This window comes from Protopterus annectens, chromosome 8.part0 (assembly GCF_019279795.1).
Source record: "Protopterus annectens isolate FY-2018-M chromosome 8.part0, PAN1.0, whole genome shotgun sequence".
In the NCBI taxonomy this organism is placed as follows: Eukaryota; Metazoa; Chordata; order Ceratodontiformes; family Protopteridae; genus Protopterus; species Protopterus annectens.
In genome coordinates this window covers 90973647-90998572 of record NC_056741.1, presented here as the reverse complement: position 1 = coordinate 90998572, position 24926 = coordinate 90973647, and positions in this window count along the sequence as shown.

Here is a 24926-nt window from a genome sequence, read left to right as displayed (position 1 = left end):
ATAGTCTTTGTGTCCAGAGAGAAGGATTTTAGAATATTGAGAAGTAAGTGGTGGTTGACCATGTGAAATGCTTTTAAAAGGTCGAATAAAAGTGCTGAAGAGAGAAGATTGATATTACAGTTTTTATTGATGCTGTCAGTGAAGGATAGGAGTGCAGTTGTTGTACTGTGGAAAGGCCTGAAGCCATGTTGAGATTTGTCCAGTAAATTGTTCTGGAGTAGGTGGTCTAGTAACTGTCTGTGGATGCACTTTTCCATTATTTTAGCTAATGGGGAAATTAGAGCTATGGGACGATAGTGAGAATATTTTCTGGAGTTTCCTCCCTTGTGTAGGGGGATAATGTAGGAGATTTTCCAGATGGTGGGACTAGTGCTTTCTTGTATGGTTCTATTTATCAGCAATGATACAGGATAAGCTATGACTTTGACTGCCTTTTTCAGGTATTCAGCAGGTAGCTAGTCAGCTGAGGGGGTAGTAGGTTTTAGTTTACGTAAGAGGTTGCAGATGAGGGAAGTTGGGACAGGTTGCAGGTTTAGAGTTGGGAGAAAGTTAGTAGTATTGGTTGGAAGGGCAGAGCTATCAGCTGTTAGTTGATTAGCAAGTGTTTGGATGGTCTCAGTGAAGAAGGTATTAAAAGCATTAGCAGTTTGCTTTGGATTGTCGGAATTTGATCCTATAGGGGGTGGTGTTGCAGATTGGCCTGGTTGAAGTAGTCTGTTTATGCTAGCCCAGAACTTTTGTGGATTATTTTGGTTGGTCTGTTGGAGGTGGAAGTAAAAGTTTTTTTTTTATCTTCGAGTATAGCATTCTTAGTCTCATTTCTTTTTTGCCTGAATTGTTGTTGGTCTACTGGGTTTTTAGTTGTTCTCCATAGTGCCCAAACTTTATTTCTCTGTTGAATTTTCTGCCAGGTTTTCTTTGTAAGCCATGGGGCGGATTTAGATTTTATTTTGATAGAACGCTTTGGTGCATGGTGGTTAAGGATTGTTAAGAATTTTTAGTTAAAGTAGCTTGTTGTTTCGTCAAGTGGGAGGTATTTTATAGGTGACCAATCAAATTCTTTTAGTTCAGCTTGGAAGTTATTGTGGTTAAAGTTTCTGTTGCTTCTTATTGTTTTATATATGGTTGGGTTATGTGAGCTCAACCTTTGCCTGATTATATAAGTGAGAGAATGGTCACTTACATCGTCAGGGAGGGTCCCTACATTATAGAGTTGTTGGTGATTATTTATTAGAATCCATTCTAGGATGGATTCTTTGTTATTGGGTTTATTAATTCTGGTTGGGGAGTTAATTGTTTGTGAGAAGCCATTAAGGTTAATATGGGAGGTTGGTGATTCAGTAGAGCAGTCCTTCCAGTCTATATTAAAGTCTCCAAGAATTATTGTCTCTTGGGGAATTTTTGTGGAGAGTTCAGCAAGGATACCTTCCAGAGTGGTGATGTTGTTACCAGGGGGCAAGTAAATACATATTATATTTAGGGATTTGCTGGGATTAAGTTGAAGTTTGGTGCTAATGATTTCTGCATTGTTTTCAGAAGAGGAACCAAGATCTAGTATAGATATTTGTAGCCCTTCTTTATAGAGGATAGCAACACCCCCTCCTTTTTTTACTTTGCGGTCTTGTCTCAAGATGTTGTACCCAGATGGAATGGGTACACATGAAAACTCACATTGCATCGGATGGGTAACTGTTGCTGCCATAACCCATATAAAATCATATGTGGTGGATTTGAAGGGCAAAGGTAGATATCTAATCAGATGTATGTGTTCAGTGTCCCAAACATGAGTGAGGAATGCCTCCTATATGCCAAGAAGGAACTCAGAATTTGAGTACAATTCAAAAGTATTGGCTTTTTAATTTGGTACAAGTATCTCTTACCACACTTCAGTCAGCATGTATCAGGGAGAAAGGGGTATAAAAACCAACAACATAGTTGCTGTTGGCACACACATAAAATATGTCACGTATTCAGGATACAAGGAGCCATATTTCAGTCTACAATAAACTAGTGAGTTGCAGTTAGCTATCCAAATAACTTATTTCATTCTCTGCATTTCAGCAGCATGCAGGCAACCTACACCTTATCTCATGGACCTAATTTCTTAATGCAGTGGTCAGGCATTGGGGTATGCACAACCAGCCTTACCTTCGACAACCATGTGGCAACTGAGGTGAGAAAATCCTTTTATGCTGTACAACGTATAAGGAGCATGACATCTAGATCCAAAGAGGTCATTATCCCACTGTACTACACCCTTATCAGACCAATCAGAGTACAATGCTTCCTTTTGTATGTACCTGATCAGGCATATGTAGCAACTAGAGCAACCTCAAGGTTCCTTACAAAAAGAAAACAAGGTGTAAAAAAACCTGCCTTATGCAGGGCACCTTAAAGCCCTTTCCTTCTACGAACTCTCTTATACATCACTGAGGGGTGATCTATGCCTGGTTTACAAGGCATCTACAAACCACACACACCTATGAATCTCCCACATATTAAATCACAAGTTCTGCTCCCAGCTGCTGTGCATCCCCAGCTGTAGCGTTCACACTTTTTACACTATTGCCAGTGTAAAACCTCCCCAGCGATCATGTCTTGCAGGCCACCCAAGATCTTGACAATTAACAAACATTTTTAAACAAATTTTGCCATCTCATCCCCAGCCCAGGAAAAGAGCCTAAACTTTCCCCTGTGCTGGACTGACTTAAGGAAGCAAGAAAAGTGTAAAACAGACATGTCCAACCTGCACCCCTCAGAGCTCTTCCATGTGGCCCCCGACCTCCAAATGCAACATTGATGTATGCATACCCCAAAACACTTTTTTTGTTTTGTGTTTTTCACGCCCATGACCTATGACTCAGTCAGTGTGTGCATGTGCCAAAGCACCCTTCTAGTTTTGATTTTTTTGCGCCAAAGAAGGATCTCTGTGTTCCCAACATTTTTTCATGCCAAAGAATCAGTGTGTGTGTGTTCTCACTGAAGAGGCACTCATGTATGGATTTGCCACCATTGCCTTTGAAAGGGACAGCACTTACCTGTGTTAATAGATAAGTATAGAATGAGGGAGTGAGTGAGTACATGCATGAAAGCAGAATGTTTAGTATGTGAAAGTAGAAGAAGAGTGTGTGTGTGTGTGTGTGTGTGTGTGTGTGTGTGTGTGTGTGTGTGTGTGTGTGTGTGTGTGTGTGTGTGACAGAGAGACATTGAGAGACACATACACAAAGAGGTTAATGACGATCATTCTACCTACTGAACACAAATAGGTTAGCTCACAAATTTATCGTACATTAAAAGTACACTTTCATTAAATTGTGGCTTTCCTGACAGGGAGAGTGTTGTACTGAATATGAAATCATACCTCTCAACTGTATGGATTTTCACTTCATCTTCCAGTTTGTGTCTTTTGTTCAGGAAATAAAATTAGTCATCCAAGGTAATGCAATTCCAGGGAGTAAGAATGAGACAGAAGCCTAGAGTTAATGGATTAGTAGTGGATTGACTTTGTGGGACTGTAGCATATAAAGTTGAATTGTTTTTTTTCTGACAAAAAGCACCCAGTACTGTTTCGTCATTGGTGGGTTCTAAGCAGTGGCAGATTGGACAACAATAAGTATAGCTTTGGTGGATCACCAATACTGGCAAATCAGGTGGGCACAATGTCATTTTTTAAATGTTGTGGGGTTTTGTGTGTATGTGTGTGCTTGTGTGTTGGGAGGGCTGCAACAGTAGATGATTATTAAAGACAGAGAGAGAATTGCAGACTGTGGAAAATGTTTCTTTGTTTCAAAACCCGATACGTGGATACTAGGCATGCCAAAAGTAGATTTTTTAAGACATAGCTTTGGGCCATTTGCAGTGGATAGATATTTATATTTAATGGACAATGCTAGCAGTATGAGTGTGGTCCTGTAGGGATCTGGAGGATGCCAATTCTACCACTGCCAATGTCTTGTAAAGTGACCTGGAAATGGATATCGGGATGTTACTGAAAAAATACAATAAGTGGGCTTAGAAATATATACTGGTAGTCCAGATCCTGGTAGATTGTATACCATTTGACTTAATTAGGGGGAGCTGTCATTCTGGGGAAATAAGCAGCCCTGCTGTCAGTGAAAGCTCTGTGGTTGTTTGCAGGTAGGAAGTTGCAGGATGTGGATGCAATGTGTTTTATTTATTATTTTTAATGTATTTGTCATTTCAAAGCATGGTTTCCTTTGTTGCAAAAGAAGGCAGGATTGAATGAGCCATATAATGCTTAACTGACAATGATGGGATAGAAAGATGTATAATGTTTGCAGCTACAGTTGTTTCAATGGTGTCTGTGATGCATAACTATTTTGGGGCCTGTGTCCCACTTTTATTTCTATTTTTCTTCAGATTTCTTGCTCTAAGGTTGAGAGGTATGGTTCCATACTAAATCAGAAGGTTGTATTTACCTTGGAAGACTTTTCAGCATAATTACGAGAAACAGAGCCTTTTTAATATCTCTGCATATTTCCAATATAAACTGCCATGTAACCTTGCAGATAACCTTATTAAGCTACTTTAATTCTTTTGGAATTGACAAATATGCTTCATTGGTTCGGACATAACCATAGAGTGCTAATGTGATAGTTCAATAAACTGTCAGTCTGTGAATAACTTCTGCACAAATTAAAATATCTGACTGTCAAATTACTTTGGATTGGAGGGAATTTATATGTTTAATCCAGCATGTAGTATAGGCTCATAGGTTAGTATTAAACTAACTTCCCTTGCAAGTCATTTTAAGCCAAGCCAATTACCCCTTGGGAGTCTCAAGCCCTCCACCTTGTGTTTGTAAGGCAAACACCTCAGCTGTTAAGCCACCCTCCCATCTCCTTGGCTATGCTACTTACTCAAGGAGTACATTTATGGCTATCCATCCAATTGTTAGAGAGTTTATAGATTTCTTATTGATTTACTTTTGCTGAGCAGTTGTTTGCTAATTTTTGAATGGTCCTTTTGGTGGTGGGAAATTGGATAGATGAGTCCATCCCTAGTATGATTTTTTTTCCAGATATTTTGACTTCCAGACAATTTCATTCAGTGAGTGTGTGTCATGTGATTACTGAGGTTGCTTATTTTAGAAGTAGGGGCTCCTTTTCTGAGCGTGAGAAGAGAGAGAGATTTAATATGTATACTGAATATATTTTTTGCAAATGGAATTCTTAGTTAAATAGGCACCTCTTCTTGGGCAAGTAGACTTGAGTAACCAATATTAGTTCTTAGCCATCCAGCTAGGAAAGTTTAGTAGGTGGATTTTCTATCTGGTTTGATCAAGGCTAGGCTACTTACTCAAAGAGTACATTTATGGCTATCCATCCAATTGTCATATTGCTGAACTACATTGTTTGTTAATGAGAGGAGCTTTTTACAGAAGTAGATGTTTTTGTGTCAAGAACCTGTCTATACAGATTGGCTTGTTTATGTTGCAGTTAAGGCTGTGGTCTTTGTAGTGAGTGTTTTAAGTATAACCAGTAGTTCTGAGGTGGAGAAAGTCTCATAAGGCAGGATCTTTCTTTGCCTGGAAAGCAAGCCAGTGATGAAATTTATAGGGGGCCAGTAAGAGACAGAGGAAAGCAAGAAGCTTTTTAGTCTGTTTGGATAACTAAGTGAACTTAGTCCTTTGATCTTTTTTGTCAGAAATGATTGTAGTCTTTCTTTTGGCAGGGTGTTTTGCTGAGGCACATGCCAAAAGGGGCTTTGCATTCAGTAATGGCTCTTATAAAGGAAGAATACAGGGATGTTATGACTTCCTTGTCCCTGGATGAGATACCCTTACTAATGAGGTGAGCCATGTAAAAAGTTTTCCATACAACGGAGACAACATGGTGGTCAAAAGTCAGGTTTCTATCAACCTGGGTGCCCAAACACCTCACGTCTGATTGCATGCTTGCAACATTGTTATTAATGTGATAATTTGTAGGGACATCACTCTCTCCAAAGGGGATGATGATGCATTTTTGGCATTTAGCTTGAGGCTATGTTTCTGGCAGCAGTCATCTGTTTGGGTGAGACCCTCTTGTTGCTTATTTAGAATTATTTTATTAAGTCAGTAATGTGAATGCTTTACTTTATTGCAAATTTGTTGGCTTATTTTTGTGGATTACAGTATTGTAGGACTGCTAATGTTGACATTTTACGTAGTTGAACTGCTGGAGTGGTTTTCCCAGTGAGAAATGCTAGTGCTGTAGTGAATATCTGTTTATTTGTAAACAAAAAAAAAAAAAAAAAATATATATATATATATATATATATATATATATATATATATATATATATATATATTTTTTTTTTTTTAACTAAGATGTTAGAGTTAACTGTTAGATTAAAGAATTGGAATTAGAATGAGAATTAGAATTTTGAGGCAAATATTAGGCATTTATTACATTTATTCATTGTTCAAATGCACTTACAGTATAGCCAGGAGTTCGACTTTGGTTGCCTGCAGCAGCAAAAGAGTTAACTATATAATATATTTTATTTCCGGCCCCAAGACAATTTCTATTCACTCAATGTGGCTCCGGCAAGCCAAAAGGTTGCACGCCTCTGGTGTACAAAATATGTGCTACCTGCTCCTCAACTCTTACAATTTTAGCTAATAATTTTCTTTATTCCTGATAAGTGGTTTTGGTGCGCGCTCCCTGCCAGGACAACCAGCAGCCATAGTCTTCTACTCTGTATCCCCCTTTATTCACCCTTAACCGAGCCTTGAACTCTCCCCCTCAGCTTTTATTCTTTCTTTCCTCTCAGTCTCATGGTCTCCCATTGTGGTACCACTGATGCTATTACAGGGATTGGCCACCAGATGGCAGCACAAGACCACTATTAACCTGTTCATTTTCTTTTGCCATTACAAATAAAGTCCTTCTCTCAGCTGGTTTCCTACTCCTTTACTCCACTCTATACACCCTATTCTCTCTGAACCCCTCCTAATTCTTTCTCCCTTTCCACGACTAGTAAGGCCCTTACCTCCTTGCATACCTTACATTGGAACTTACCTTACACTTTCACTGATTGTTTCCCTCATTACCTGACTTATTTTCCCTCCTAACCATTTCACTCTTTACTCTGTTATATTTATACACACACACACACACACACACACACACACACACACACACACACACACACACACACACACATATATATATTTATACACACACACACACACACACACACACACACACACACACACACACACACACACATACATACATACATACATATATATATATATATATATATATATATATTATTCATCTGCTTTTATTGTATTTGTGTTCCTCCTACTTTATTTTGCTTTCCTTAAAAGTACTCAATTTTATTTATTCTGCTGCAGTTATTACTGCTTGGTCGTAACCTGATTAAATTGTAACTGTTATTCTAAATCTTTTGGTTTAAGCACTTGGGCTTCGTGCCGGTTGTTTTACATTAAGAAGGTTTGTGGTCTGCACTGTTGTGGCAGGACAGGTAGCTTACACCCTTTTAAGCTGGGAATTGCTGATTGACGGCCCAGTGTCTGCTATTCTAAAAGTCTATTAGTTCTGGCTTAAGCACTTGGGCTTCAGGCCAGTTATTCTACATTAAGAGGATTGTGGTCTGCACTCTTGTGGGAGGAGAAGCTGGATTCTGCCCTTCTGATCTGGGAATATCTGGTCACAGGCTTATTGTGCCTGCTTATTTGAAATGTTTCTTTCTGAAATTGGTGCAGCTTGTTGCTGTAGCATATACCAGATTCAGGCCTGATGAATTTAGCTTTTTTTGCATAACTTGAGCACTGATCCAGGCCATCTTTTTTTGGGGAAGGTTCCCCAGCACCCTAGTAGCAGGAGTGTGCAGTTAGAACTTGTCTGATTGAAGACTGCTGGAACAGGGCTCAGTTTTGTGCTTTTTTCTGGTTAATTGGGTAACTTGTTTAAATCAGTTTGTTCATTTTCTATTGTTTTGTATATAAATAAATTGCACTTTATTCATCTGCTTTTACTGTATTTGTGTTTCTTCCTACTTTATTACTAGAGCATTGGCTACAACTCTGATCTGCAATATATAGCAATAAGTATCCTTTTTTGTGCATTTAAAGTGTTTTTTTTGATTGTATCTGCTTTATTTTCTGAATAAAAAAACAAAAAAGTACTTGTTTTCCACCTTTCTAAGCTAGTATAGTCCAGTTTTCAGGTTAGTGCTGACTTCAGGGCTGTGTTACAAATCTCTGTGTTTGCCCATACCTTACTTAGATAGAAGGAAGTTTCTCTGTTCACCCGTGAGAGAGGTGAGTTTTGAGCATCTGTCCCTGGAGTTGTGGTTTCAGCCCAGAAATTAGTAGTTTATTGGCCATTTTGGGCTAATTTCTATCTCTTTCATTTCCCTGCTATAAATACCACATTTGCCCGGTTTTGCACGCCGGGCAGCGCCAGTTAGCTAGGGTATAACTATTCCCGGCTCCACAAAGTCTCCTCTTCAATTTTTCCCTTGGAACTAGACAAACATTCAACTTAAGCACTCAAGCCAATCATTTCTCAGACCGGCACTTGCTAAAAACTCATAGCAAGCACTTATAAACCCTAGCACTAGACCCTCCTTTACTGTACAGAAGGACAAGGTGCTCTATTCGATCTTACCAGCCATCCAATAAAACAGTTCACTGTACCTATCCAGGCATGTCCAAAGAGCAGTTTCAGATGTACTGTCCAGTCCAACTGGTGAATCTGGGCATTTTGGGGCAATGTTGCAAATGCCTCATATACACAGACAACCCTCTCTTCCTAACACCAAACACTACATGCAAGAGATGCAATTATACAGCCACACTGGAGGCTCAGCTCTCTCAACCCAAGACTGGATCAGACAGTCAAGAGGAGAAGGGAAATACTTGCATCACACCACCAGTCTCGCATAGACCCATTAAAGCAGCACCAGTAAAAAACACACATAAATACAAGAAAACATACTCGGTGGCTCTAAATAAAAATCTGCAAAAGCAAAAGAGATCTCCAAAGCAAACATCCAAGCAACTTCCACCCCCCCAACACAAACCATGAAACACATACTTCACAAAACCAGTGTGCCATGAAATCACAGCCCTTAAGGCACAATAACATACCAAGCATACTAGTAATAGGTGACTCTCTAGTCAGGCACACTGATGTCCCACTCACTAGGCTGAATAAGGAGAAGGTTACTGTTAGCTGCCTACTGGATGCCAGGATCTGCCACATAACACAAGCACTCGGGTCACTCCAGAACAAGTACAAATATGACTCTGTCATTGTCCATGTTGGTATGAATGACCTGAGCCATACCTCCCTGGACTAAATGAAAAGAGACATGGAAGAGCTCTCTGATCACGTAGCCCAGGCCAGTATGACCCTGACCCTGAACAGCATTCTGCCCTCACCAAGAATGATACCATGGTATAAAGAATAAATTCTCGATTTCAACAATTGGCTAAGTTTCTGGTGTCATTCAAAGGGGATCCGTGTCTGTCTGCCTGGGATGACATGCTCGACAAGCCACGCTGCTTCGGTAGAGACGGCTTCCACCTGTCACCCTTAGTCTTTCGAATACTGGCCAAGGCTCTTGCCACCCCCATACTGCCTTTTGTAGGCAAGGCTCAAAAGAAAAACCTACTGCCGTAAATACACAAGTAACAAAAAACTGAGGGTAATGCTACTCAATGCCAGAAGTCTAAACCTCAAAATGCATGCACTCGAGGCACTCCTCAGTTTGGAGAAAATCGATATATGTGCAGTAACAGAAACCTGATTTAAGGCTCCAGAGAGCACCCCAGCACTACCAGGCTACAATTCATACCATACATTTTGTCCACAAAACTCAGACCAAAAAAAAAAAAGGCGGAGGCATATCCATATTCATCAAGGATACCCACACCTCCAGGTTAGTGGCACAGCACAATGCTTCAGAGATCATCCATGTGCAACTAACAACTGGCAAAAATGCAGTTCAAATTGTAGCTTGCTACAGATCACCCACCATGTCCCAAGACCCCCATTCCATGTTTCTGGAAACACTAGGAAACATAAAGGTCCTACCAAACACCCTAATATTGGGTGATTTCAATTACCCAAACATTAACTGGGAGAAATTCTCAAGTACTAACTCCCTTGCCCAACATTTCCTAGAATTTATAAACTCAAAAGCCCTGGTTCAACTGGTCAACACTCCCACCAGAGGTGACAACATATTGGACCTGTTCATCACCAACATGGGTGACCGGTGTTCCACACTGGATGTCAACCCCTTGCTGGTTAGATTTGACCATAAACAAATCACTTTGGATATCCATATTCCACCCTCACCCTCGGACAGAAAACCACTGTGAAAAACTTTTCAGAAGCAAACTTCACATTACTTAAGACCGAGGTGGAAAGTTTCAAAGCCCCCATGCGGTAGGATAATGTTGTCCAAGCTGCAAAATCATTTACTAATGCATTTTACGGGCACCTACAAGAATGCATGGATCGTGCTATCCCAAGCAAAACCAAGACTCACTCCTCCAATAAAAGGAAACCAGTCTGGTGGACTCCTGCCATAAACAAGCTATCCAATAGGAGGAGGAAACTAGTACAGAAAAGAGTAAAATCCCAAGAAGGAAAGACATCCCTGATCAGTATCAGCAAGAAACTACGATCCCTCATAAAATCATCCAAGGCGAGCTTCGAAAGAAAAATTGCCAAGGACTCCAAAGATAACCACAAGGCATTCTTTAGCTATGTCAAGAATCTAAGTGGCAATGCTCAGATCTGCTCGGAGTTAGTGCAGAATGGCATAAAATACACTGAACTGACCGATATCACCAATATCCTGGCAGACAGGTTCAGTGCAAACTTCACCACCCTCGCCCCCAAAAGGGCCCGTAACCATACCAGAAGAATGCAGAGTCCCTAAAATCACAGACACTCAGGTTAAAACAGCCCTCTCCAAAGCCAAAAACACAGCATCAATGGGACTGGACGATGTCCCAGGCTGCGTCCTACAAGAGCTCAAAAATGAACTAACCCCTCACCTAAACACACTGTTCAAACTCAACCTCTCCACAGGCTACATACCCATAGAGTGGCACACAGCAACGGTTATTCCACACTACAAAGGTGGAGCCACAACAGACCCCAGGAACTATCGCCCTATAAGCCTGACTAGCTTGGTCTGCAAGGCTATGGAGAGCATCATCATGGAACTCATTAACAAAGACATTGGGAACCTCCAAACACTGGACCCTATCCAGTTTGGCTTTGTTAAGGGCAGATCATGCCTCCTAAACCTGGTGGACTTCTTTGACACAGTTACCAAGGCTACAGATGAGGGAAAGGTGGTAAACACAGCCTAACTAGACCTCGCAAATGCTTTTGACACCATTCCCTATTCTGGTACTATAGACAAGCTCACCAGCCTGAACATAAACCCCTACATCACAAGATGGGTTGCCAACTGGCTCATGGACAGAACCCACATGGTGAGGGTTGCGGGAGCTAGGTCCAACTCTAAACCAGTTACAAGTGGTGTTCCCCAGGGCTCAGTCCTAGGTCCCCTCCTGTTCGGCATATACTTCTCAGAGGTACAGGCAAGCACAGGAGGACTATGGCTGATTAAGTTCACAGATGACTGCAAACTAGGGGCTATAATTCACTCTCCGTCTGACACAGACATCCTCCAAAAGGGTCTCACTGAGATGGATACCTGGTGTCAAAATCATGGCCTCAAGCTAAATGCCAAAAAGTGCATAGTCATTCCCTTTGGAAAAAACAAAGTACCCACAAATGACCACATAGGTGGTAGTCCCCTAAATATGGAAGATGTAATAAGGGATCTGGGGACCCAAGTAGATAGTAATCTCACCTTTGATAATCACATTGCCAAAGTGGTTAGAAAATCCTTCTATGTGGCCCACCTAATCACAAAAGGGTTCACATCCGAATAAAAAGAGGTCATTGTGCCCCTCTACTCATCACTCATCAGACCCATCATAGAGTACAATGCCCCATTTGGGATGTACCTTATAAGACACCTGCAACAGATGGAAAGACCACAGAAGTACCTCATCAAGAGGATCACTGGTCTCAAACAGATGCCCTATTTAGCTCGACTGAAGAAACTCCAGCTGTGCTCTGTTGCATACCGCCTACTCAGAGGTGATCTCTGCCTGACATGCAAGGCCATGTCCAACCCAGAATTGATGGACATGCTCCACCTAAAGAAAAACTTATCCCCTCGAGCCACATACTCTAGGGATCTAAACCTCACCACAACAATAAATAAAATGTGCTGGAGGGATAGATTCCTGTACCAGAGACTTCCCATGCTTTGGAACAAGATTCCAGTCTACATTAGGCAGAGCTCCTTGCTAACACTCTTCAAAAGAAACCTTGACGAGTGGATGGGAAACAGAAAGTTTATCCCGGGGATCACTTCAGTGGCTCTGCTGGACAGATGTACAGGGAACTAATTTAAGGGGGTAGAGAAAGCCAACACATTCTGGCTAGGCTTAAAAATGCCTTCGGGCAGATAGCCTAGTACCTACCTATGAACATTATATATATATATATATATATATATATATATATATATATATACACACACACACATATATATATATGGGTCTACCTGACAACGTCGAAAGCTGACAATGCCAACGATGAGAACACTGACATGAGACGATCAAAATCTGAGATGACCGACGGATGAAAACCCCGACGCTGAGAACACCGACATGTGAAAAGGCTGTGTAAGTATGTGGTAGTGAAGGATGTTAGGGTGCGAGTATGGTAATTGTGCAATATTGATGGATTCTAGGGATAGGGGTGGGTTAAGTGAGTTAGGGTGCGGGTTAGGTGAGTGTGCGATAGTGACAGTCTTAAGGGTTAGGGGCGGTTTAAGTGAATTAGGGTTAGGGCGCGGGTTAGGTGAGTGTGCGATAGTGACAGTCTTTAGGGTTAGGGGTGGGTTAAGTGAGTTAGGGTTAGGGCGCGGGTTAGGTGAGTGTGCGATAGTGATGGACCTTAGGGTTAGGGTTTGGGTTAAGTTTATAGATAGTTGTGTATGTCAGGTTTAGTGTGGGTTTGTAAGGATTTTGGTGTGCTTGTGTTGTGTGTGTGCATTTTGGACAGGGGATTTGTTTTGTTTGTTGATTGTCGGGATTGTGGTGTGTCGGGCATGTAAGGTTTCGTGTTTGTGAACTTTCGGTTATGTGGTGTTGGTGATTTCGTTGTTGGTGTTGTAGTGCATCGGTGTTGTCAGGTAGATCCATATATATATATATATATATATATATATATATATATATATATATATATATATATATATAATATATATGTGTATATATATATATATATATATATATATATATATATATATATGAACTACATTTTTTTCTTCTTCTGTCTTCAATGTTACACTCCTTCTCTCCCTCCCCCTACTCTTTATACTTCCCACCAATGAACAAATCTGCTTGCCATCTCACATTACTCCTTGTGCCTGCCTTTCCGCTTTGCACGTACACACACACCTACCTTACTCCGCCCCTCCACTTTTTACACCCGCTCCTAACCTATTATATGCACCTTATCCCTCGGGGTGCCATCTTTAAATCCCAAGTTCTGCTCCCGGCTGCTTTGCGTCCCCAGGTGTAGCATTCACAGTAAGTTTTTGGAATCAACTTTCCTGCCTTTATATGCATTTGTAACATTCTATTCAATCTGTTTGTTTTCTGAATCAAATTGTACCTGTTGCATTTACAGTAAGCTGTAGTATCTGCCGTCCGGTCTGTTTATGTATTTGTAATGGTAAATAACTCCGTCCTTTCCTGAGCGATGTGTACGTAGTGCATCACATTTTAGTGTTTATTCTGAGGGTTTTTAAATGCAACTGACCTTTTTTAGTACCTCCAACCTGTGTTAGCACACTAAATACTCTTGAATTCACTCACTAGTGCTACTTTAAAACATTTGCAACTTTTTCCTGTTGCAGAAGCGTGGAACGAGTAACGGAGTTTCTGCTAGCCCCCCTGTGAGCATTTATCATCCAGGTGAAAGGTTTCAACTTGCTTTGAATTTAAACCTGCATGTGGCAAATAGGACCCTATGTATGCTAGAGTTTTATTAATTACACCACATATCCTAGCTTGCATTTTTGCTTAACTGTGAGGAGGTTACCACAGTTTTCTCATACCTTTAACAAAGTGCAAAGGCTTGCCAGGCACATCTAAGGCTATCAGTACCCCTTCCAGCTAATTGTACTACCAAACTCTTGGCTAAGAAAATTCTTCCAGCTAGCATTTGAACCCTTGGATACTTAACAGTTACTGCACCATTACTGTGGGTCTGCTGTGAAGGTATGCAAGTTAGCATTTCACTTAACCACAAGGATTGAGCCCTGTATTCATTACTGTTAATTTTAAACATGTCTGAGTATAGATAGGTTCATAGATTAGTACTAGGCTAATTGCCCTTGCAAGCCATTTTACATCTAGCTAATTATCCCCTGTGAGATTCAAACCCTGCACGTTGTATTTGTAAGGCAAACACCTTAACCATTAGGCCATCACCCTAACACTGTTAAATGTGTAATTGTGAGAGTATGCAAGCTAAGCATTATACTTAGCACATTATTTGGTCTTTTGAACTTATTTAAGCCAGCGTTTGTTGGACTCTCATGATATGCAAGCTGTTTTTCTCTCTCTTTCTGTGATTGCAATGTTGTTAGCCTACATTATATGTCTCTGCTAGCTGTGTTTTTGTAGCACTGGTGAAAGCTTCTAATTGCACGTGTCTGTATTTTATACCCCATGACATTTTTCTCTCTCTGTATCTTTCCCAGCTTTTTACACTCCTGCCAGTGTAAAACCACTCCGGCGATCATGTCTTGCAGGCCAACCAAGATCTCGGAAATTAACAAACATTTTTAAACAAATTTTGCCACCTCATCCCCAGCCCAGGAAAAGATCCTAAACTTCTCCCTGTGCTGGACTGACTTAAGGAAGCAAGAAAAGTGTAAAATGTATGCGCTACCTGCTCCTCACCTCCTACAGTTTTAGCTAATAATTTTCCTTATTCCTAATAAGTAGTTTCAGTGCGCGCTCCCTGCCAGGGCAACCAGCAGCCATAGTCTTCTGCTCTGTATCCCCCTTTATTCACCCTTAACCTAGCCTTGAACTCTCCCCCCTCAGCTTTTATCCTTTCTTTCCTCTCTCAGTCTCATGTTCTTCCATCTTGGTATCGCTGACACTATTACAGGGATTGGCCACTAGATGACAGCTGAAGACCACTATTAACCTGTTCATTTTCTTTTCCCATTAGAAATAAAGTCCTTCTCTCAGCTATTTCCTGTCCCTTTACTCCACTCTATAAATCCCTATTCTCTCTGAATCACTCCTAATTCTTTCTCCCTTTTCACCACTAGTAAGTCCCTTACCTGGTTGCATACCTTACATCGGAACTTACCTTACACTACTGCGCTCCCCTACCCCCTATTGCCACCCACCCCCAGTACAAATACACTTATACTTACCTAACCACTCCCACTACCTCTACAACCCAATCCAAAATCACCTGTCATCCCATCCCTGAATACACCCTAAAGTTATAGCTATACTCCAATAAATCACCAACAAATACCTCCAATCCCAATAAACTACATAGCCACCAACCCATTCCATATCTCTTAACCAATTACTTAACTTTCCATTCTTTAATTATCAAAAACTACCACCTAAACTAACTAGATGGCACTCAGAACTCTACCTCTACTCACCAAAATATTAATTCTAATCACCTTAACTTCCCTAAGTTATGTTACCAAACTTTCCAGTGTTAATCACTCCCCCATATCACACCACTATACCACCCCTAACAAAACACAAAAACACTACTCCCCGATACGTCCTTACCTTTTTTCCCTAAACACTTCTATGCTGTTCACTTATAGACTCCTAGTTAACACTAAATCTACCGCTCCCAAATATAAAACCTTCAACTCCACAAAACTCACTACCTGTACATTTCACCACAAACTTGCCAAACATCTCCTCCAACATCTCAGCTCTTGCCTTCCTTCCGGGGACATCCACCCAAACCCAGACCCCTCTACGACAAACAGCCCTGACCCACAAACCCATCCCCAAAACAAGGCAAACCCCTCCACTTCTCAGCACTAAATGCTCAGAGCCTATGTAACAGAATCCCAAACCTGCAAGCCTTGCTTCAATATTACCAGCCTGATATTCTCTCCATCTCAGAAACCTGGCTTAAGCCCCACATAAAAGATTCAGAACTAATGCCACCCAACTACCACATCCTAAGGAATGACAGGTACAAAAAGGTGGTGTAGCACTCTTCTACTCAGCTTCCCTGTGTTACCCCTTACACCAAACTTCCCCAAATTCACCAAGGCAGAAATAATAGCCCTACTCCACCTAAACAAGCATAAACTAATATATGTTCTCTCCCTCTATATTCCCCCTGGTGATAATTTCTCATCCCCTGAAGAAATTCTCTCCTGGGTCTCCTCCAACATAAATCATGAAACCACAATCCTGGGTGATGTGAACATAAACTGGGCCACAATACAATCCCTTGCCAACTCTCTCAATATTAACCTATACAAATTTACACACAACTAACTCCACTACCAGACCAGCTAAGAATTTCACAACTGGAAGCATTACAGACTGGATTCTGGTATACGATCCTCACTACATCTCAGACAGTGGCATTCTCCCAAACACACTAGCAGACCATTTCTTCATTTGTGCCCATCACCTCCCCTCCTCTACGCAACTAACTTACACCTTCACTCGCTGCCCATAAAACTTCAGTCCCGAAACTTTCACTAACACACTAAAAAACACCAACTGGAAGCCATTAAAGGATCTTCCTTTAAACAATGGTGTATCCTATTTTAACACCACTTTCACAAACCTACTCAACTCCTTCGCCCCACTAAAAACTAAATGTATAAAAGGTAACTCTGTACCCTGGCTAACTTAAAAACATTTTAGCTACTATGCATCTTCTCAATAACACCTGGACACGATACCAAAAAAACAAAACCTCTATCACCCTTACTGATGATACTAAAAAAACAAAACCTCCATCACCCTTACTGAATACAAAACATTATGAAACAAAGTCAAGAAACTTATAGCCTCTGACTGCAAAGTATATTTCACTACCCTCCAAACTAATCACAATAACAATCCCAAACTATTCTGGAAGGAGATTTCATCTCTCCTCAACCCTAGTAAAACAGAAAACCCTTGCCCTAACCCAGATGCAACTGACCTGGACTTAGTCAATGAAAAATGAGTTAAATTGGGTAGCTATCAGCAAATTAACAGCATCCTTCACTAACAATTCAGTGGCTTCTCATCAGCCCACACCCACCCCTTCCTGCCCTAACAGCCTCTGACCCAAACCCCCACCATTCTCCATCAATCCCATTTCCAGATCTACTATTAAAAAACTCCTAAAATTAAAACCTGGTTCCAATGCCCCTGATGAAATCCCCTCCTACTTCCTAAAAGTAGCCACAGAAGAAATAGTCTTCCCTATCAGTATACTAATTAATCAGTCCATCATAGAATGCCAGGTCCCCCAACTCTGAAAGAAAGCCTTTATTATTCCTCTCCACAAAGGTGGCAACAATAATAACATTACAAACTTCCACCCTATTGCCATCTTATCCCCTATTTCTAAGATACTTGAAAAGTGTGTACACCAACAGCTCTTACCCTATCTTATTAATAATCGGCTTCTTACCACCACACAACATGGTTTTAGACCAGGTCATAGTACCTCCACTGCCCTTCTCTCCTTCCTAGAAACAATCAACAAAGCCCGTGATTCTGGTCACTTTGTATCCCCTCTTCTCCTTGACCTCTCTAAGGCATTTGACACCATTCCCCACAACCTGCTTCTTACCAAACTCTCCAAACTTAACCTATCCCCTTCTTCTACTCAGTGGTTCTCAAGATATCTCACAAACAGGCAACAAGAAGTAAAATGGAAAGAAGCTACATCACCCTTCCTTAATACATCCACAGGTGTCCCCCAAGGTTCCAGTCTAGGCCCCCTACTATTTAACATATTTATAAATGACTTTTACCAAGCCATTTCAAACTCCAGCCTCATGCAATATGCAGATGATTCTACTATTATCTGTTCCTCCCCTTCTATCACAACTCTCAACAATCTTACACAAGCCACTTTTTCTTCCACTGAACAGTGGATGCAAGACAACCATCTGGCCCGTAATGCAACCAAAACAAAACTTATGCTATTCAGTGCCTCCAAAACTTCTTCCATAGATAATCCTTCATAATTACCAGCAAAAATAATACTCCCCTAGAAATGGACTCTGATGCAAAATTACTATGAATAACCATTGATGACCAATTAAAATTTGACAAGCATCTACATATAAATATCAAAAAGACCCACAAAAACTAGGCAAGCTTTATCGTAACAGTCACTTTATCTCTTCCTCCACCAGGATTATACTAACCAATACGTACCTTATCCCTTACCTTTTATATGGAGCAACTATCCTCACCAACCTACAATCTTCCCTCAAATCAAAACTCTCATCTTATTATAACAAAATATCCAAGTTTGCCACAGGTCACATAGCCTCTTCCCACTACTGTAATTCCCTTCACCAATTAGTTTGGCTAGAGCTACCTAATTTCCTAACTTATACCTGACTCATCCAAGCACATAAACTCATTCATAATCCATCTCTTTGCCCCTCCCTAGCAAACACCTTTGAAATGCACAAACCAGATCGACTCCTGAGATCAAATTGTCAAAACCTTATTAAATTGCACAAACCCACATGTCCAGCTGGGAACCACCTCATGTCCTTCTCTCTAGCTCACCTTTGGAACTCTGTCCCTTCTCCCATCCCCACCACTAGCAGTTTCTTTGTTCAAAACCTCACTGCACTCACACTTTACGTCGCAATGGAAATGCTCTTGCTCCCATACTACCTAATCCTGACTACACTTTCTTCCTACATTTTCATACTCTTGTGCCTACCTCTGCCTTCTTAGTTTCTCCACCACTGGGGATGTATATGACCAACGACTAATAATTACCTGATGCTACAATAAAAAAAAAAAATATTCAATTCTTGAAATTCAAAATTGTGTTGCTTTGTTCTTTATCATCACTGTAATGTTTATTAGAAAAGTGTACTAAAGATTTGTACTTTTTTTGTACTATGTATTTGTATTTTCTGGAACTTTTCTCCCCAGGACTCCACTGAAAACGGCTCCTTGAGGCCCAGTGGGCTATGGTAAACAAACTGCAAATACATAAATAATAAATAAATTAGCAAGTCAAACAGTACCAGAAATACAAAATTTAAGGACTTGAATTTTGTCTGTGACCTAAACAGAACAGGCTGCAGAAACAGATGTGTTCTAGAGACTGGCCCTCCAAAGGAACAGGCTTTCCATTACCCGTTTTAAGCACAACTTAGACCAATGGATGGGAAACACAAGATTTACACCCGACCTGGAACCCATGCCCCTTATGGACAGAGCTAGCTTATAAATGCCTGACCCTCACTGTCCTATTGGGCTACAGGACATCATTATTCTTTTGGGAAAACTTGGCTAGGCTTAGAAATGCCCTGTGAGTCATTAGCCTATCTATAAATCAGTAGCTAGCAAACTATCAAAATAAATAAAATATGCATTTCTAAAACTGCAGTTACTGTCTGTGCAACAGTTAAAAGCTTTTCCCTGTGATGGTCATTAGACTCCCTCATCATTTTTTCTCAAAACAAAATTACGCCTCCAGGAAACAAGAGAATTTTTACTCAGGCAGACAACACACGTTGAAGGTGTGAAGGGAAAGTGAGGAGTATTAGGGCGACATCTTTTTTTAGAATGCAGAGATGTCAGAATTTAAAAACCTGCACGGTACTTTGCTAGCAACATTTTGAACTAAGGAAATTATCACTTTGAGCTGGGATGCCCAGACTTTGTAAGGCATTAAGTTTAATCCTATCACCAGAAAAGCGGTTTGCTAGAAAATGGAAATCAAAATCTCAACCAACCATAAAAAATTATTGAATGTTTTAAAGGTGATAAATGCATTTGGACGTGAAATATTTAGAGAAGGAAATGAGCAAAATATCAAATAAATATACATAAAAGTGACTAAATAGCTACATAAATGGCCCCTGATGTCAAGCAATATCAGCAAAGTAAGTTTTACTGGGTAGTGTAATAGGGTTTGCATAGATGTTAAGACTACGCACTGCTTTTTTTGGTCCAAGACTGGATTCCCTCTGCATTCTTTAGCATGCTGTGTGCCCCTGTGCAAATTCCGTAATCAGACAATGCACTGGGACAAGTGCAAAACTGAAATAGACTCCTCAATGATCACTGGACCACATGCCTAGTAACTACCTATCAGCAGGATGCCTTTGTCAAACTGAAACAAAAAATCACGTGTGTACTTGCGTATGTATAGTTAATATGATTATACTAGTTATCATTGTATATAAAAGCTGAAGTATGGAGCAAGGCCATGTAGTAAGGAATACTTACTACAGAAGCATGTGCCTGTGAATCTGCCCCCTCCAAGTTGAATTAAAACTCTATACTACAGCCATAGAAGTAAAAGCCTAATATTAGCTCTCATGAGACAGGAGCCCAAGACCTACAGCATATTATGCTGATGTTATAGTCGGACTCACAAAAGACACTGGCCAGAGTTTTCCATTAAGAGCTTTAACTTTTCATCCAGGAAAAACCTAAACCACACACACAAATTCAGAGAAGGCCCTGTACTTAGACACTGTTAGAATCAATGAAGTGAACAGATAATATCAGCTCTAGTCTGATACCAAACCTAGTACTTCCAGCATAAAATGCTGGTGAGTTAGCCTCTGGAAGAAGGCAGTGAAAAAAGAATGTTACCCTAGTGACTGTCAACAAAAACAAAAAATTATACTTCCTTTGTTCCACTTATTTCAGGCCACCACAAATCCTCTACATTTGTATCTGCCATGACCCTTGATACAATCTGCCACATAGTTAACTTGGTAGTAATTACTTGTGCATGCATGTGTGCATGAATGTGAAGTCTATTTTTCAGGAAATGCTCTGGAGTGCAAGATGTGCATAAGCTGCAAGAGATGTGACATTTCATCCCTCATAGGTGTCAATGAGTTATCTGTATCCTATTTATCCTTAACACTCTATGCACTAATTCATCGGGATGTGACAAGTGCCACAATCCCTTCCACATTCAAAGTTTGATTATTTTTGAAAAAACAAATAAGATGCTTTACTTCCCACTGTTAACTTGCACTACACTTGCTTCTATTTCAATGAATGACACTCGCTGAACACGTTGCAAAAATGCCTAGAAAGTGTGCCTCGTCACCAACATAGCGCTTGTACTAATTCCATACTTCACAATGACACCTGCAAGGCTTCAGTCAAAAAGGATTATAATGGAATGTGCCATAGTACAAAGAAAGCACAATGTAAAGATAGGAGAATCAAATAAACTCTAAAAGTTAATTTAAGAGCTATTCATTTGCAATTAGTTTGAGAAAGCTCTTTGCATGGCATGGGACCAGAATATGCAAATTTCCACTGAACATACTGGCTAATGTAGGCATATCAAAATGCTTTTACTTATTAAAAACTAAAATAAAAATTTCTTATGCTAAGAGCTATTAATTTGCAATTAGTTTGAGAGAGCTCTCGGTGTGGCATGGGGCCAGAATATACAAATTTCCGCTGACCACACCAGTTGGTGTAGGCTTATCAAAAATGCTTTTACTAATTAAAAACTAAAATAAATTTTCTTATGCTAAGAGCTATTAATTTGCAATTAGTTTGAGAGAGCTCTCTGCATGGCATGGGGCCAGCCTATCCAAATTTTCTCTGAACACATCTATTGGTGTAGGCTTATCAAAAATACTTTTACTGATTAAAAACTAAAATAAAATGTCTTATGCAGAACCATTTACAATGTTGATTTTATATATATACTTCTATTATAGTTATCACGTATTATATACATACAGACATAATTTGTGAATAGGTTTTATTATGTTTCCGAATTTTGCATTGAGTAAATAATTGATTTTAAAGAGAATTTGGGGAAAATGTAATGTTTATATACCAAATATGTAATACCAAATATGTAATACAGATAATAGCATTTTGTGACTGAATTCTTTATAAAGCATATTGTCACTTTAAAATTTTAAAATTTGAATTAATAGGATAATTGGTGTAATTAACATATATATGGTAATTCAACTGTTGGTTAGTGTTTGTCTGAGGAAGTTGGGGCAGGAGCTCAGACGAAAAGTGTATGTAATAATTTGCACTTCAGTTTTGAATAAATTACGTTTGTTTGCATATTCTGCATATATTTTGTTGGACGGTGGTATTTGCTGGCTTTTTAGTGGCTTCGGAGAAGTTTATGCAGAACCATGTTTTACTTAATGTGTTTTCTGGCAAAATGGAGATCAGATAAACATAGCATAAATATGATAAAGAAAAGCACTGAACACTCCTGTCAAGTGAAATGAAGCCAGACTTCCTTAATCATATTTGATGTAGGCATCATGCCAGTTGGCAAACATTTCATGCAAAAGAGTTCTTTGGAAGTACCTAGTTGTTTTTTTTTTTTGTAATGTTAATTTTAAAACCAAGCCTAAGTGATTAAAAAAAATCTGCAAGCAGTTTAGTTTTATAATGCTTGTTATAAAGTTAAGTGGAGCTTTTCTCCCTGGACCTCCAGTGAAAAGGACCTGTGTCCAGTTCGAATTTCCTGGTAAACAAATGTAAATAAATAAATAAATAAAAAGTAGTTGAGTAATCCGAGAAACAAAACAGACCTGTAACTGAATAAAATTAAGACAAGATGACTCAATCACTCCACAAAATCATGCATTCAAATACATCATCTTTTATTATTATTATAATATTATGAAAATACATTCTTTGTCTGTTTCTTGGAAAGAAGACCAGTGAAATGTTTTAGACATATTAAGTAAAGCACAGAAGAGTATACCCTATTATCATGTAAAGAATCCCAGATTGCAGAAAAGATGACAGTCTGGAGGACAGAGCAGAGGAATAATATGCTCAGCAATTTTAATCAGCTGTTGCTAGTAACCATTGGGCACCTGGTTTGACTCCTTTCACTTCTGTTTGCTAAGTGTGTGACTTAGAGCAAGTGACTTAACCAGACAATGCTGGCCAATTTGTGTCTAGTGGGCTTATTCAGTAGCAAGTACATAAAATAAGGGAAAAACAGATCAATCAGAATCAAGGTCAGGCCCACTACTACCCAACAGAAAGAAGGTGGGAAGTCCTACATTTATGAACCTTTGATAATACCAAGATTGTATGAGGGGCATGCATGCTGGACATCCTATGAGAGGTGCACTGATTGTTATTTTTTGACATACTGGACACCCACTCATGGCGTACTGATACCAACATTGGTTAGTACCTCAAAAATAGCCCCTCCACAAGTCACAAAAGGAGATACTGCCAGCCCAGCTATCTGGAATTTTTTAAATAATTATATTTCATTTGAATATTAATATGATTTATATAGAAGTGTGACAGAAGGAGATACTGCCAGCCAAGCTATCTGGAATTGTGTAAGTGGTTGTGTCATTAATGAATATCAGCATGATGCAATTGCTTGGGTTACAACTGTATTAGAACTATGTCATAGTGTACAGATGTATGCGGAAGAAATATTTTGTAAAATACTGAGCAGAAATGTATATGCACTATAGTAACTGTTTAGATGTATATGTATTTTAACAATGGGGACTGAAACACAAGACGTTAACTTCAGGAGAGTAGATGAAAACTTAAATCACTTTATAACCACGTAATAAAAGAGATGTTATCTTTCAGTTTCAGTGCAACAGGAGACATAATGTCTAGAACTAGAAGTTTTTTTGCATTGCCTTTAAATGTGGAGGAATGTAAATTATTTTATGACTTCAATTTGCCAAAAGATCTAAGGTCTATGTGTTTTCACAGAGAGATGCTAAATGCTACCAGCTGCAGTGAGAGGTTTCACCTGGGATATTCAAATGATAAGAAGTGATGTCATGCAGCAAGTATCCTAGCAGCAATATTTGAGATATTAATTTAAGAACTCTCTGAGAGAAAGACTGGACACCTTGTATTTTGTCTTTGACCTGACGGCATCAGCTGGAAAACCTACTCACCACATCTGCCTTGCCTGGCTCTGGAAGCATCTTAACTAGGGTACAGTAATTTCTCTTAGATAGTTAGGAATATAGTGAACTATAACCTAGACATTTTCTTTGTTTCTTTAAAACTGTCCTGCAATGTTGTTTTAAATAGTTCCTGTGATTTTGAACCATGAAGTAACTGTGATTGTTTAATGATTATTTTCTTGTTCTTTCATTATTTATTATTAAATATATTTAAAGCTTTCAATTGTGGCTAGTTTGTCTAGAGATATTTAAGCTCATAAAGTACTTGCATATCTACTTGGTGACACTGTGCAGGCCACTCCTAATATACTTGCACTTGGTCAAACTAACATTTGGATTAATAGCATTACACAGTAAGATTGGACATAAGGGCCATAAAGTAGCTGATAAGGAGTGGCTGGTGGCAGCCCAAACTACCTTATTGCCTGGGTAGAAAGGTGCATAGCTAGTAAATCTGTAGTAGCATTTCCCAGGTGTGTGTGTGTGTGTGTGTGTGTGTGTGTGTGTGTGTGTGTGTGTCTGTGTAAATCAAATCTGAAAGTGTGTTTGTGCGTGTGTGTGTGTGTGTGTGTGTGTGTGTGTGTGTGTGTGTGTGTGTGTGTGTGTGTGTGTGTGTATCAGCTACTTGGGCAGGGACATGAAGC